At 35.0% G+C, this 17,399-nt stretch overlaps 1 long non-coding RNA gene across 1 annotated transcript; it reads right to left on the reverse strand.

Annotated features, from left to right (window-relative positions):
• Positions 1-2,652: 2,652 nt before the first annotated feature.
• On the reverse strand, positions 2,653-12,435 carry LOC119082800. Its single transcript, XR_005088717.1, has 2 exons — positions 12,405-12,435; positions 2,653-2,734 (listed from the first exon to the last, which is right to left on the reverse strand). It is a non-coding gene; the product is annotated as an uncharacterized LOC119082800 (long non-coding RNA).
• Positions 12,436-17,399: the final 4,964 nt, after the last annotated feature.

Here is a 17,399-nt window from a genome sequence, read left to right on the forward strand (position 1 = left end):
GGTGTAATATTGACATGCTTGCGTCTGACTGAAGCTGGACCGTGTCATACTATTTTGCTTAGAACTTCACTAATTGATATACGGATATGAGTCATTCCAATTTTTTTTTTCTGTATATCCACTCGTTCGTTTCACATGAACTTAAAAATCGATTTTTTTTAAAAGTTAAACTACGCTTCCTATTCCGACTGTGCAAGCATACATTCTACTTCACAATAAAAGTCAATAAACGAAAATGTAATTTGAATGTAATGCATTGCATTGAAAACATTGAAGTGCATGAAACGCGCATGAAGGTCGTAATGATATGTGAAAAAGTGCATCAAATAGTAATCATATGCACAATATCATCTACATAATATTCGATAGATTTCGGGAAAATATTGCATTTGCTTTGCTACGATTTCTTTTTATCTGAATATAATCCGCTCAAAGCATTATATCCCGTTCATGTTCAGATGAAATATAAATTTAGACTTTCAAATAAATATATATTGAACGCACAGATATACATGCCCGAAATTCTATCCATTAATATCCCTCTATGTGTTCCTCTATACCGAACTTTGTACCCAGCCATACAGTTGTATCCAGACACACATATATATATATATATATATATGAATATGTATACGTACATTTTGAGAAAAAGGATCTACTTATACCTACAATCTACATCCGCATAATCTCAATCCACCCTCATGGTTCATATATACATTGTACATTCGAGTTATTTTTTTTTCTGTATACGGAAAGTAATACCCTGCCGATAACGCAAAAAAAATAGAATAATAAAAATGGGATGACTAAGGAGGGTTGATCGGGGTGGTACACTCGTACTGGGTACGAAATTCTAAAGAAAAATATGCACATGCTGAAATATTCAATATTGAAAATAAAATTGAAAATGAAATAGGAATGAAGAGAAATAAATAAAAAGAAAAAAAAAGGAATTTTTGTGTGTGCTACAACATGGTCGTGTATGAAGGATACCCGGGTCTATACAGAAAATGACTAGTGTAATATATAACCGAAAAGTGAATGATATTTAGGACTCAATTGTTTATGCAGTTGGATTTATTTTTAGGTTTGTTATGTACGACAGGCAATGGTATATGACCTTTTTTTCTCCACTGTTGTTGTTGTTATTACAATTTTGCTTCAGGGTCTTTGTATCATGGAATTAATGCTCTATTGATGATTGTAAATTTTATTGATTGTTTACCTGGAGAATTCTATGGTTCGGTATTCTGTGAAGGTTTCACCAGTAAAATAAAAAATAAAAAAAAAACTGGAAATAGGGATCATAGTAGAATTGATTGGATTATTTACTTATAATAAACCGCAACCACTGGTTTTTCTGATCTGAAAATAAATATAATTCAGAATTGCTATATACGTCTACAAGTGGTAATAAAAGGAACGAGTGACATGGAACACCGTTGTGAGAATACATTTTTGTATAACGTTGGTCTCGAACGTTGATTTCGAATTGCCTCCAAAATGAATTCCAAAATTTTACTACTTAATCGTATACAAAACAATCTTCAGAATGTCGTATATATAATACGAAACCCCAGAAAACTATACAAGTATGTCTCGGAAACAGAAAGAAAAAAAACCGATCTTTTATAATCTATCTGTGTGACAAACAACAAGACTGCTAACAAAAAAAAATATTTTTTTTAAAGAAAAACAAGGAACAAAAAAAACATTTTTTTACTGAACATTCGTATGGCACAGTCCACATGGACTTTTATTCCATTCTCTACCAATCGACAATCGAGAAATATTATACACAACCAATGACGGTTACGTTTACGCCCTGTATAAGCGATTTTGTATATTACGCCAACCAGACGGAGGATTTTTAATGGAATATGATAAAATTCTGTTGAATTATTTAATAAAATTTTGGATTTTTTTTTTGCTGTTGCCTTTTTTTAATGTTGTAGGCAAATAAATTTTTTAAAAATATAACCGTCAATTTACATTTATATACACATAGCATCATACACGTTGAACATGCCCAGCAAGAAAATAGAAAAAAATAAAAAATAAAAATTCTTTTTTTAATTAAAATTTTTTTCTCTCCACATATATGAATGCTTATTGAGTGGTATGTGTATAAATGCGGATTCGACATCAGTGTGTAAAAGAATAAGTTTATACTGCATGCATACCTGTGCAAAAAATGTTAAGTTATAAGTTTTACCAAAACGTTGTGCTAATATGTATAATAATGATGGGTATATATATCGAAAGTTGCAGTCGATTTTTTCCATTATAAAACATTTTAACCAGAAATTTAGAGCAATAACGTTGTTTAATATCCTCGTAATTGAATAATTCAATAAAAAAAACGAATTAATGGCAACATACGCACTTAATAAGATCTACATTTTAAGAGTCATGCCGTTCAGAAAAGAAATGATTACACTTTTGAAATTGAAAATCGCGTATCTGTGGAACTCCGTTTCTAGGTCACATACTCTTGTTTATCACAAGTGTAATTATGAGAAATGAATGAGACATTTCCATACAAAATGAAGTGCGAGTAAAAATGAAGATTTCCTGAATTGTTAATGGTTGTGTTTTGCAACACAAACTTTTTTTTAAGTTTTTCATAGCTAACGCCGGCCCGTACGAAACACATATACGTATCAAATGCCTATAATGTGAAACTCATCATCTCTCTCATTTCATTCTCTGCTCTGCTGAAAGCCTATTTGTCCTTTAAAATCACTTACATTATCCATTCTTTTTCTTGTTATCAAGCACAAATAAATTGCCGGAGACAATATTGACAGCCCCGTACGAAAGCAAATTTCATAAATTCCTATATGAACCGCTATATACCGCAATATTTACCTATATTTAAGTATAAATAAACATTTTACATATGAATATGCTGTTATATAGCTGAAAATAGCTCTATATGTCTGTATATAGCTCAATATAGCTGTATATAGTTATATATAGATGTCTATATATGGGATGCCTGAAACACCGCACACACATAACCAATTACTTCTATGTTACTTCTATGAAGCTCTCTAAGTACCATTTTTCCCAATATATTTCAATTTTACTAAAATCCAATATGGCCACCGGCAGCCATTTTGTTAGGAGACCGGAAATAGTATTGACGCATTACATTCATTAATACATTTCAAACAAAAAAAAATCATGAAATTCGGTCAAAGTTTGCTCGAGATATTGACAAAATACTCCACGTTCACTGTACGGCCTTGTAGCCCGATTTGAGCGCACTCCAAGAGACCTAGCTCACGCTCGGTGAACCTTGTCTTTTATAGACTTTTTTCCCCCTGATGGGTACGGTCAATACCAATCTAATAAAGCGAAAGTAGTCGAAATATGTTCACATTTGGCCGCCCTACAAGCAAAAACTGCTTGGCACCCAATACCAGGTTCACACCAAGGGCTTCGACTCACGAGTCGGTGATCCGATTTCCATAAACTTTTTGTCGATCGGTATTGTAAATACCTTTCATTTGACGTATCATTTACAAGTGTAGCGTTTAAATGCCTGGAGATATCTTTGAAAAACCCTAAAGCACTTATTGGGCCCCAGCTCGATCCAAAATCACCCATCTTCGAACTTAGCCTGTCTTTTGGCATTACCAAACGGGAAAAAAATAATTTTCAAGATCGGATGCGTTTTACTAAGTTAGAGAACCCACTGACGGACATTTTTTTCGCTGATTTGGCATCTATTGACCTATTGTGGTTGTCTGCTTCCCCTCACTCAGGGAGTCCAATTCGACGTGTTACAAACGTATCCGTAAACCTATCCCAGTACTTCGTACGGGTCTAAAAATAAGACTTTTGTAATATAGAATTTGACAATCTTTACGAAGGATTAGCTGACTCTTATCGAAGATTTAAATGACACCAGTCGTGATTTTAAATATCCCACATCTATTTGTACATACAAAATTGGCAACACTGAATGGTTAACCTGTCACAGACGGCATGGTTATTTGGATCACAAGCATCACAAGGGACGAAAGTAAAAAAATTCAACCGTGTGCGAAGTTTGCAGCCCGTGGCCGAAGGCACAGGTTGAATTTTTTTACGTCGTGCCATGTGATCCACACAACTTTTCATTACAATAACTACGAAATAGTCATTTGTGTACCTGTTTTGGACGATTGATTTTAGGCAATTTCGCGGATTGTAGGCCGAACGAAGTGAGGCTTACAAGCGAAAGTGCCTTAAATCAACCGTCCCAAACAGGTGCACATGTGAGTTTTCATGCAGAGGGCCGGAAACCCGAGAAAATTCGAAAAATTGCCCTCATTTTCGGCCCCGAAGCATGAAAATTGTAATTTGAGCTTCCTTATAATGTTCCAACTGATGAAATTTACCGAAATAAGCTGAAATATGCAGGGGTCTAGGGGGCGGCAGCCCCCTGGTAAAAGAAAAATTTATAAATTATTGGCAACGTTCTTTTCTATCACAACAATCACAGTGATCACAACGACATCAGACGGAACACATGTTGTTGCTGTCATTTACTTTCGCATCCTCGTTTGAGGGGCGAAAGTACTTTCGCTCCTCTGTTGGGAGGCGAAAGTATTTTCGCACCTCTTGTGATGTCGTGGCTAACTGAGAGTTGAATTTTTATACTTTCGCATCTCATTCGAGAAGCGAAAATTACAACTTTCGTAGTTGGTTTGTGAGTTTTCATGCAGAGGGCCGGAAACCCGAGAAAATTCGAAAAATTGCCCTCATTTTCGGCCCCGAAGCATGAAAATTACAACTTTCGTAGTTGGTGTAATGAAATAGTCATTAACAGTTTCGTTATCTGATCTATTACTTCATTTTATCGAAGATTTACAGAGATTGATTTTCAGAAATCTTTTACTTCATTTGTTTTGAACATGCTTTTGCTATATAAGACCTTATTAGTCAGAGCTTGTCGTTTATTCTTGCTGTCGTTGTCGATAACAGATGACAATCTGTAACAAGTTTAGGAAAAGGTTTGGCTCCGTATAAAAATGTGATTTTAGTATCAAATTATTCTTATGAAAGAAAATGTATGTACGTAGCGTTCGGTCACTATGATTGAAAATGTAGGGAAATGTTATAAAAAAATGTTAAATGTATGACATACATTGTATGTACGTAACGCTTTTGTCACTTTTGTAAACGCGATAACTTGAGTAAATCTCAATGGATTTGCAAAAACTTTTTTTATTCGAGGAGGAATCGAATTCTTTAGGTCAAGTTTGAATATGGGCGGTATCGGTCTGCAAATGAGTAGTTCTCAAAAAACACTTTGTAAACAATGTAGCTTGAGGAAATCTCAACCGATTTTCAAAAACCTTTTTTTTTATTCGATGAAGTATTGGAATTATCAGATCAAGTTCGTAAATGGGTGGTATTGATTCAACCATCTGGGAGTAGTTCTCAAAAGAAGCATTTTCTACTCTTTGTTAACACGATAACTGGAGTCATAGAATTATATTCTTTGTTTTTGGTACCTGGCTGTACGTTACATGTCCACAAGCATACTACAATCATTTACACATACTCATTTGGTATGATGGTCCGTTGCAAGAACCGCAACGTTAAAAATGTAACGTACAGCCAGGTACCAAAAACAAGGAGTGTAACTCTATGACTGGAGTAGCTCTTAACCGATAAAAACGAGGCATCAGAACAGTCGGAGCGTTTGCTACGACTGAGCCCCGTATGACCCGTAAATCGATTTCGTCCGTTAACACAATACGTCCCCAGCCCTAATACGCCCGTAACCCTCATACTTCTGTAACCCATATGCGTCCCTTTCCAAAATTCTTCCGTAAGCCTATTGAGTACTTGACATTATTGCTCGCCTAGCCCAAGTGCGGCATGTGCAAATTTACTGAGAGTGTTCATCTTTAAAATTGCGCTTAGCGCAATTACGAAAGCCCATACGAAGTACCTCTCAAATAAAACAAAAATTTACGACGTAACCCAAATTTTTTGTCAATTTCCTATTCAGTATTCAATAACCTCTCAAATTAAGTAAAAACTAGCAAAATCGGATGAGATTTACTCGATTTATGTGCAAAAAACACTTAGGGCCCAGTAGCAGCCTTAGCCCAATGACCTAATTCTAGAACTTTTTCCACAACACGCTTTTCGGTGTGCAAGTAGCTGTCAGATTAAACAAAAATAGGAGAAATCGGATGAATTATACCTCATTTTTACCGATTTATATCGTTTTTAATAAAATCCAATATGGCCGCCGCCAGCCATTTTGTTAGTAGTAGCCGGAAATAGTACGACCGCTTTGCATTCGTTAATACATTTTAAACAAAAAAAAATCATGAAATTCGGTCAAAGTTTACTGGAGACATAAAACACCACGTTCACTGTACGGAGAGTAGCCGGATATGAGCTCACTCTAAGGGACCTAGCTCACGCTATGGTGAGCCGAATTTCATAAACTTTTTTTTCCCTGATTGGTACGGTCAATAACTACAAAATAAAGCAAAAATAATCGAAATATGTTCAAATTTCGCTGACCTATGTGGAAAAACTGCTTGGCGCCATTTGCCTGGTTCACACCAAGGGCTCTAAGTCACGCGTCGGTCATCCGAATTTTAAAAACTTTTTTTTGCGGATTAGTTTCGTAAATACCTTTCATTTGACGTATCATTTACAAGTGTAGCGCTTAAATGCCCCGAGATAGCATCGAAAAACCCTAATTCGCTTATGGGACATTTTTTTTTTATTGCGGATTTGTAATCTATGAACATAGGCAAATGCTTTGCCGTAACCGTCTGCTTCTAATTCGACATGTTACAAACGGCATATTAAACCTATAAGCCCCCAGTACTTCGTACGGGGCTAAAAATTGTTTGGCGGACAATGGAATTCCTGAGGTTAGGTTCCACGAGAGATTATGTTGGTCTAGCTGCCGATGCCGTTGCTAAGCGAATTTTTGTATCGATTTGAATAGTAATTTTCTGGTTATGTGATTTTGCCTGGTTAACAAAAGCGAACAAACAGAACAAAAATTAACGAGTTTGACGTTTGCCAGAGCGATCTAATGTGAGCATAATAAAACCAGAAAATGAAGTTATATGAAGCTAAAATTAAGTGTTTTCAGGACGTTTCAAAGATTTTCAATCAAACTAGACAGAAAAGAAAATCTTTAAAAAAATGATCCCCGTAGTATATAATTCTAAGGAGCAACATTTAGACAGTGCATAATGCATTAACATTATTTATCTGATAAAAACATGCATTTTTTTGTAATTTTGCGTCTAGTTCTTTGAAGTTGACTATGATGGCACAGCAGCAGAGCCTGTCTTGGCAAGCTCATCCGCCTTCTCGTTTCCATCCACACCAGAGTGTCTGGTAACCTAAGCCAAGCAAATCCGATTGTTTTGACTCACCAGATTTAGGTAGTATTTACATTCCATGATAAGCTTGAAGACCGTGACGATAATGCAGATGCATGCTAGCCTCTGAATCTCACCCAGTTCCTTCCTAACTCTTCCAATATCGAGTCTAGGCCACCATACTACGGAACTGTCAGCTTCGTATAGCCACAGAAAAGCCGGCGACTGTAGACCACAGTTCCTCCCAAAGGGAGGACTTGACTGTAAATCGATTTTTCGACTATATCTTCTGTTTTCGACGGCGATAAAAATAAGCAACGATCTCTAGCTATTGTCGTGTCATATGCCAAAATACTTGTTAAAACATATAAAGTAAAAGATTTGGTTTCTATATGATGTGAAAGATTCGACAACAATTCTAATCTAAGAAAGGTTAAAAATCAACTCGATCGAAAAATCTATTATGGAAGGCCAATCTATTTTCCTTCTACCTACGCTAGTGGCTAATGAACAGTTCAAGATGCATCCTTGACCTTCGGCGCTGACGACGTGTCCCTAAAAAATATTCCAATTATTTTTCACTCATCATCATAAAGTGACTAAGCCACATTTATATCTATATTTGATAAACAGCCAATTGTGTGTACAGAACGTGGCTTTAATTAAAATAGAAATAAAGGCATTTCGACATGGAAATACCTGCAATTTTTCGTCTGTACTTTATTTTCAATACAAAAATACGTCAACAGAATGATAAATTTGAACAGGTTTTTTCATTTTCCTTTATGGAATTTTCATCTGCGCGTTTGACGAAACTGTACTAACAATATTGACTTAAGTGAAAAATATGTCAAAGTTAAGTCATTACCCAATCGAATTAACACGTGTACTAAACAGAAATTGTTAATATTCATCTAGTTCGAATTAGATAAGAAAAATACCTGGAACTATTCGTATGACATATGTTGGATCGTCAAGTATTATGTTGCGTACGTAGAGCAATCATTTACCATTCATATTATTTCGTAAAAAACAAATATTTTTTGAACTTGAAAATTAGAATGATTGAAACAAGATGTCTTTATCTCAATTTTAAAGTCATTTAATACTCATCCCGTACACCCAAATGGAAGCTCTTACTAGCTCAATCCTAAGAGTAATTATACCTAGAGTGGAAATTTGTTCGACGAAATGTGGTACCAACTTAATTAAGAGTTGCCCTCTTAACACATATACCAATAAACATTTCGTATTTCATGTTGGGACCACATATTTTACGTAATTTTGTTCGAAATTTCCTCTCTTTGACCTTTGATTCTGAGTCTATAATGAAGCAACTCATAGATTAAGGTTAGCTCGCATAGTATGCTTATTTTTATGTAGGGTATAACATGTGCCAACTTGAAAAATTCAAAACCCATTGCTGACCGTTGGCGACTCGCTTGACTCCGAATTCAGCAAACCCAGCGAGTGATGCTACCATCATTATGCCTCCTAGATTACGCTAGGCCAACCAGGTAAGTGGATAAGGTAATTTACACAAAGACTGTCAGTTGGTATCTAGTCCGACTAACTACTTTATGCTGTTTCTAACTAAACACGCAAAAGGTCTCGTGAAGAGATTTACCATTTCAGTTGAATATATAATTCACAAGATCCCCTAAGAGGTTCACCGACGTTAGATCAGAAAATATTTCATAAGATCTTTTGGGAGATTCACCTAACCAATAAAGTCCGAGAGATCATCTATACAGGAACAATAAATCAAAATATTCTCTATTCACTCGCAGTATACAAACTATTTCAGTCTTCTTCTGATATTTCACTATCGTATATTGCCTGCTCCAAGTCCTTCATATCGAATTCTTCTTGGACGATTTCTTCGAGCAAGTGGTTTGTTCCCGTCTTGGCGATTCTTTTGATTCTCTTAATCCATGTATAAGCGGACTTTGTATAATCTTTTACTTCATTAGTTTTAACAAACATTCTGCTATATAAAACGTCTTCAACCAGAGCTGAACGTTTATTTTTGTCGTCGATGTCGTTAATAGATGAAAAAGTCGCAAAGGTTCTCAATAAGAGTTTTTGCGTTTTCGTTAGAAGGCAAATGGCTTCTTATCAAGATGAACTCTACGGACACATTGTCATCGTTTTTAGAATATTAACAAATACGTTGAAATTCAACGCAATTCAACGACCTATGGAATGCAATAATAACAAATGGTACGGTGAAAAAAGGCAAATAAAAAAATAAAAAATAAAATAAATTTAAAATGCAAATAAATAAATAATTTGAAGAAAGGAAAACATTTTATGGGTTATGTCAACATTCAACAGAAGCGATAAATTAATTTTAAATTTATTTAACATAGCGATAATAGTCTCTTACATTTTATTACTATATGTGTATATACTGATGACCTCATCAACCTATTAAATAAACGTTTAAAGGCAAATATATTTTGTGAATGACACCAAGCATTCAATAATGTTATTATCGTCTTTCGCACATAGGGATCGACAGAGAGAGTAGATGTTATACGAAATAATTTTCCATAATATTAAATGTAGTCACCTCTATAACTGCTTGAAGCAAATGTGATATTATCAATATGTGACGTAGCATTTGTGCGAAAGGGTAAAGGTGGCCTCACAAGCACTCCGTTTACATTATATATCGAAATATTGACAACAATTACAAAAATGAGTGACTAGTGCTTCTTTAATAGCAAAAAAACCAATGAAGTAAGATGTTGGTTGTGCTATTGCAATCCAAATGTGCCTTGACCTTAGATTTAGTTTTAGTATGCTGCAAAAGAAGGCTAGTTCAATCTAGTTCGCAGTTAACAGAAAACTGAATTAGACTCTCTTTGAATAAAGATGTATTTTCTAACTGCGCTCTTTCTATTCGGAATCTGGAACCCAGTAAAACCAACAAAAGATTTTGTATGAAACGCTTTGCGATTTTTTGAACAAGTAGTCACTGATTATATCGAAAGCTTTCCGTTTGTTAACAGTGAAGTACACGATTTCCTATTCTAGTAGAATTAGGGATTCTATGTACCTCAGTTACAGCCGTATGAAGTTTAATTTCAGAATTTTCTTGGGACTTCTATATAACTTAATTTATCGCTTGTAGGTACCGAATACGGTAATCGAAGCTCCAGATGCAGGTTCGAATTTTATCAAAATGTCGTTCGTTTATTACAATTTTTTTTTCAGTCAGTTGAGATTTGTTTTCGTTATTGGCAATTACACTAGTATTAAGGATGCGTGAATAAACTATCAAAATATCGAAAGATAGAATGACTATCTTCTCTAACAACCGTTTTTCCATGGCAACCGCTTTTCCATAGCAACAGTTTTCCCATTGCAACCGTTTTCCCATAGCAACCCTTTCTCCATAGCAACCGTTTCTCCATAGCAACCGTTTCTCCATAGCAACCGTTTCTCTATAGCAACCCTTTCTCCATAGCAACCCTTTCTTCATAGCAACCCTTTCTTCATAGCAACCCTTTCTCCATAGCAATGGTTTTTCATAGCAAATCTTCCTAAAAGTATTACGAAGTACTACGATTCTCCGATGTGATAAGTACGATTCTGGAACTTATCTGAAGTTATGACAAAATCTTCAGATTGATGTTGCTGCGACTTTCTTATACCATTTCAATCAATGGTTCATTTTCGTCTAAATGCGGTATTGGATTGACCCAGAAGTATTAATGATCCACATGTTTTCTTTATACATACCAACAATTCCATTCTAATACTTTCTTTAGTACCTCTCTAACGCCCTAGCTGATATCCCTTTGAGGACAATATTCGTATGTCAACGGAAGCGACGAATTAATAATGAGTTTACTTAACATAGTACTAATTGTATTCAACATAATTGTTATTATACCGATGACCTCATCAACCAATTAAGTAAACATTGAGGCAAATACACATATTTTTTGAATGTCACCGGCACCAAACCATACATATACTCAATATTTTATTATCAATTCGCTCACAGGGTAATGCTGTAAGTGTATATAATGTAGTAAATGTATGTTAAATATAGAATAATATAAAACCACCTTTTAATGTAACAAGAAATGTAACATTATTATAACGCAAAATATGTGTACTTAACAAACAGTTTGTTCCAATCATATGCTTGTCAGTTTGTTCGTTGTCGTTGTTGTTGTGAAATATTTGTTCGTCTCTAATCGTATTGATTGGTAATTAAGGGGGCTCATTTCAAACATAATGTTGTGTTCGGCGCTATAGCTATAGGCTGATGATAATGTATAATATTTCTGTGCGTGTTTGTACTTTATCATAGCAATGTTATATGTGTTATCATCGATTCCATTTAACCAAATTGTTAATATCAATATAAATTCAGGCTTTCACATTTACAGATAATATTGTGGATAACTGAAACAAATGTATATGTACGGTTCTTGAGTATAGTTTCCGTTCGACGCGGCATTCGATCTACCAACCGAAATGTTTTGACTTCTATTCCAGGCTATACTTGATGGTATATTTGCTGGTAGGGTTGTGTTTGAAGTTTAAACAGTTAAACACAAGCAATATGGTTAAGCATGTTAGAGCGCGCAAATGAATATGAATAACTTACTGTTTGTCTGCGATAGTATTTGACTGAGCAGCTCTTTTATAACGGTAAAGGAGTATCTCCATATAATGATCGAATTTGTTACATCTTTTGTTTCAAGTATCAAGTCTTTTACTTCTTTAGTTTAATTTTCATTAATTGCTATGTAAAGACAACACTGGCCACTTATATTTGTCATCGTTGTCGATAGCAGATGATCATAACCGAATATTATTTAGTTACAAGAATAACGTTATTTGGGATCCATGGTTTCACGAAGTATGGCAATTCATCTGTTTTAGAGTCAATTCAAAAACATAGCTAACGCCGACCCGTACGAAACACCTATTCGTATCAAAAGCCTTTAATGTGAAACTCTTCATTTCTCTTACTTCATTTTCTTCTCTGCTGAAAAACTATTCTCCCTTTAAAATCACTTACATTATCCACTCTTTGCCTAGTTATCATATACAACTAAATTGCCGGAGGCAATATAGACAGCCCCGTACGAAGACAAATTTCATAAATTCCTATTTAAACAGCTATATACCGCTATATTTAACTATATTTCACTATAAATAAATATTTCACAGATAAATATATGCTATTATATAGCTCTATATGCCTGTATATAGCTCAATATAGCTGTATATAGGTATATATAGATGTCCGTATATGGAATCCCTGAAACCCCACACACATAACAAATTATTTCCATGTTAACAGAAACTCTCTAAGTATCATTTTTCCCAAGATATTTCTATTTTACTAAAATCCAATATGGCCGCCGGCAGCCATTTTGTTAGGAGACCGGAAATAGTACCGACGCTTTACATTCGTTAATACCTTTCAAAAAAAAAAAAATTCATGAAATTCGGTCAAAATTTACTCGAGATATTGTCAAAATACACCACGTTCACTGTACTTCCGAGTAGCCAGATAAGAGCTCACTCCAAGAGACCTAGCTCACGCTCCGGAGAACATAATTTCATAAAAAAAATTTTCCCTGATTGGTACGGTCAATACCTATCTAATAAAGCTAAAACAGACGAAATATGTTCAAATGTGGCCGACCTACAAGCAAAAACTGCTTGCCGCCCTGTGCCTGTTCCACACCAAGGGGTCTAACTCACGAGTCGGTCATCCGATTTCCATAAACTTTTTTTTTGTCGATCGGTATTGTAAATACCTTTTATTTGACGTATCACTTACAAGTTTAACGTTTAAATGTCCGGAGATATCTTCGAAAAACCGTAAAGCACTTATTGGGCCACAGCTCGGGAGGGGTCGATCCAAAATCACTCATCTTCGAACTTAGCCTGTCTTTTGACATTACCAAACGGGAAAAAAAAGAATTTTCAAAATCGGATGCGTTTTACTCAAGTTATCGTGCAGACAGACGGACAGACGGACAGACGGACATTTTTTTTTCGCGGATTTGGCATCTCTAGACAACCACAATAGGTTTTTCTTACTCAGGGAGTCCAATTCGACGTGTTACAAACGTATGCGTAAACCCATAAGACCCCAGTACTTCGTACGGGTCTAAAAACTACGAACAGTCGGGATTTAATTTGGTCTCAAACGTTCCCTTCTGAGAATTTCGTGGAACAACTCTTTTCGCGAAACGTTTTTGCTCGGCTGTTGTTAGGCTCCTAGCAAAATGGACTCTAAAGTGGTCGCGAAGATCGTTTTTATCAATAACTCCAACAGACGATAGTCTTGAGAGGGTGTGATAGAGGCGTTTGTGGTATTATCCGTAACAGTTACACAAACTGCATGTCAAAGAGTTTTGGTCCCTTGAACGTATTTGTTGCAACTAAGCGGTACTAAACAAAAGAAGTAACAGATTTAGGGATTATGCGTTTGCCGTAAGAAAAGGGTTAATCGTGAAATGGTCTAAAAACTGCACATTTAAAAAGTACTCTCATAATGTATATCTTCTTAAACTCTTGACCGTAAGCGACCGGAAACAAATCATAACATATGTGGAGAGCGAATTTATTTGCTCATCGAATTGTGCAGAAGACTTGTGTCTCATTTTTCAATGAAGTAACGAAACTGACTCCTACAATTTTCCATTAATTTTTCACAAAATCAATTACTTACATATGACTTACGACTTATATACCATTCAGTTTAACAAAAAAAGCAATGTGAAGAAAGCAATTTTGTTAGTCCCAGGAGAACGCCTCTTTTTCATACTTCAATGCCAATATTAATGTTATGGTGTCCATGAACATATAAGTCTAACAGTCGTTAAAATGTTCCGAACGACAGATGCATTGATGCATCGACGCATTATATAAAGTGTAGACACATTTTAGTCTTACATTTCGTAGATGGAGTTTCATTTTTCTAAAACAAAATTTTTAGTATTTCGTGCTATATTCAGCGTTCGTTCTTTCCATTTCTTATAAATATTTTTTTAGGTGAGGACGTTCACATAGTAAAGTTCGTATTATAAGCGATTAACGTTCGTTATCAATTCTATTCCGATTATAATTATAAAAAAAAATTGAGGCGCAGTCAAAAGATCGTAAATTTTAAAATTGTTTTGTGGTCGGAGTGTTTTTTTCCTCTCTTAGTTAATTAAATCACATTAAGAAATTCCATTCATATGAGTGTCAATATGCACAATCAAAAATCTAGTTATATGTGTGCGTCGTGAAAAGGAAAGAAGAAAAAAATTGCCGCCAGTTAATGAATAATAAATATGGAAATTAATTCGATTTAAGATTTTATTCGAATTAAAATTTACCTCGATTAATCATTCGAAGGTGAATTCGAAAATTTCACACAAATCTTCGGATTGCTTTTTTTCTTCTTCTTCTTCTTCGGCATCGAATTAGAAAATGGTTCGCACTTTGAATTCATTAATTTTATGTTTTCAGATTTGAATTGATTTAATTGGAGCCCATTCATAATAATATTTGGAGAGATGTATAGAAAAATTTATCGTTTTGAGAGACACTATTCAGAGTTAAATATATAAAATGAACAGAAACATGTACATCGTAGAAGCATGGGTTCTTTTTGGTAAATTGATTTTCTAAATTTCCTGAAATATTCCAAAATTTGCGAGAATTTGGAATTAACAAAAGAAAATTACGTCAGATTTCGAAAAAAAAGATTAATTAATCTTAGAAAGAACTACTGTTTTCGAAGTCTTCAACGAGAAGCCGTGACCTTGGTTATTATTCCTTTATATTATGACGAATATGTTAAAGCTAATGAAGTAATAGATTTTTAATCAAAGAGCCTAATTTACTTTAAACAAAAAAAGTACCAGATTTGTTCATATTTTCCCAATGCAAGACTATTCGTCGGAATTTACAAAAGTATTTATAATGAAACACTGCAAATAGGCCAATCACTTAAAGTATGTTCCCACAATTCATTAATCTTTTCCATGCAATCCGGGATTCGCCGCTTATTTCTCTATTTATCACTCAATTTCCCTCTAGCCGAAATTATTCTCCAAAAACTTACCAGTATTCTGGATACCAGAGATACATCATAATTTCGACACCCGGGCAAATGTGAAGTAGATCTTCGTCGAAACAAGGAAAAGCTATTCCTAATTTTGACCAATTTGCAAACTTATGTTAATGAGCCTAAGGACTAGGATTAGAGAATATTATCGAAAATTAAAGAAAATCAGCAAAGAAATAGAAGTGGGCTTTCTGAATGAACATGTAACTTTTCTCTCATATACATTTTATTGCATCATCATTTTTACAGCTCCAATTTATGGTACTCGAAAAAAATTGAACTTCAGTCCCAATTTATTGAAGTGTTTGTCGAGAGTCGACAATTTAGATGTTCGGTTCGAATGAAGTCTAATTTTCGTGTGGGGTGGGGCATCCACTGATACAGAAACAATTATTTTTTGGTGATACAATGATAAAATGAAGATATGTTGCACTTCGTATCTACTAGGCCCACCATTTGAATGGGTCAGGTCGCTTGACTGACTGATTCTCTCACTTCCCTCGCTTCGCTCTGAAAGTTTCGGTGAAAAGTTTCTACATTATCTGACTTTTTTAGCAAATATTTTTTTAAATCATCGACGCCAGTGATATCTTAGTGAAAATTCTTTTCGGAATGAATCCTCGATTATTACTCCAGTATTTCCCATTAACAAACTTAATCCAACGTATTTCAGTCCTCATCTAATAAAAAGTTCTTGGACATCCGTTGAAAATTACTCAAGTTGTCGGATGATAAAGAGACCATCTGTTAGGAATATCTTTCAGATCGCAAGTTTGAGTTTTGGGTTTTACTCAAGTTTCAAGCGACGAGACAAAAATTCTTTTAAGAATATCTCTAAAATAACCCGTCCGTCATAGCCTATCTTCGAACTTAACCTCAGGAATTTAATACCCAATCGAATCGTGTTATCACGGTATGCACAAACTGTATCAAACATTTTCATGTATTTAAGGTTTTTGGTCATATAACATTCGTGTATCATAGTGAATATTCTGTGACAAACAATTCATTTTAGAGTGTTTATCATCCGTAAGACCAATGACTTTCGGTACACATACGTATGCGCGAACCTCGTATTTTCTTCGCTATGTGGTAACTTTACCACAGGCTGACAAAAAGGAGGATCCTTGTACAAATGTTCTGCGCGAAAAACAAAAAATAGCAAATTTACAAATTAATTAAACGACATATATAAAAAGAGAAAAAGTCGTGTCAAAAACGACGGAAAGTAGACGTTAGAGTTTGGTTACAGTAGAAGAAAATAAACAAAAAAAAGAACAAAAATTAAATAAAAACTAAATTGACTCACATTAACACGCACCGGATAGTCACACCAACTCGCTTGCAAAATCCTAGAAATAAAACAGTAAAAAGGAAACGTAAAAGAGACAAAAGACTCTGATCACATGGGTGGCAGCACGCCCAAGCAACACCCAATCGAAATCTACAACGACGTAAAATATGCCATACTAGCGTCATTAAACTTCGCCACCGATGGTAGCCCCCTAATATGGACCGGAATAGAGTTATAATCGGCCACTGACCGAACGAAAAAAGAGCGGTTGTACTGAACCGAAGAATGTCTGGGTAGCACGTAATTCCGACTGCGCACCGAGCTACCGACACAAAGCCTCTCGTAGAGAAAACCAGGCTCCCGCCGTTTCACCACATTATAGATGACGGCACAACACCGCAGCCTGAGGTAGGTCATCAAAGAACACCCAAGGACATCATTATCGTAGCCACGAGTACTGTCGTGTTTCATTTAAAAGAGAGACCAGTTTTGACCAATTTGCTGCTGTTTTCTACATTTTTTTTCCATTTGCCAAAAATATGCCATCATGGATTCACGGTTAAAAACTGATATTAAGTGGCAAGGAAGAAATATTAAAAAGATTTAACAGAAAACTGAACTTTTCGGTTTCAAAAAATATTTG

Source organism: Bradysia coprophila, unplaced genomic scaffold (genome assembly GCF_014529535.1).
Source record: "Bradysia coprophila strain Holo2 unplaced genomic scaffold, BU_Bcop_v1 contig_494, whole genome shotgun sequence".
Classification (NCBI taxonomy): Eukaryota; Metazoa; Arthropoda; class Insecta; order Diptera; family Sciaridae; genus Bradysia; species Bradysia coprophila.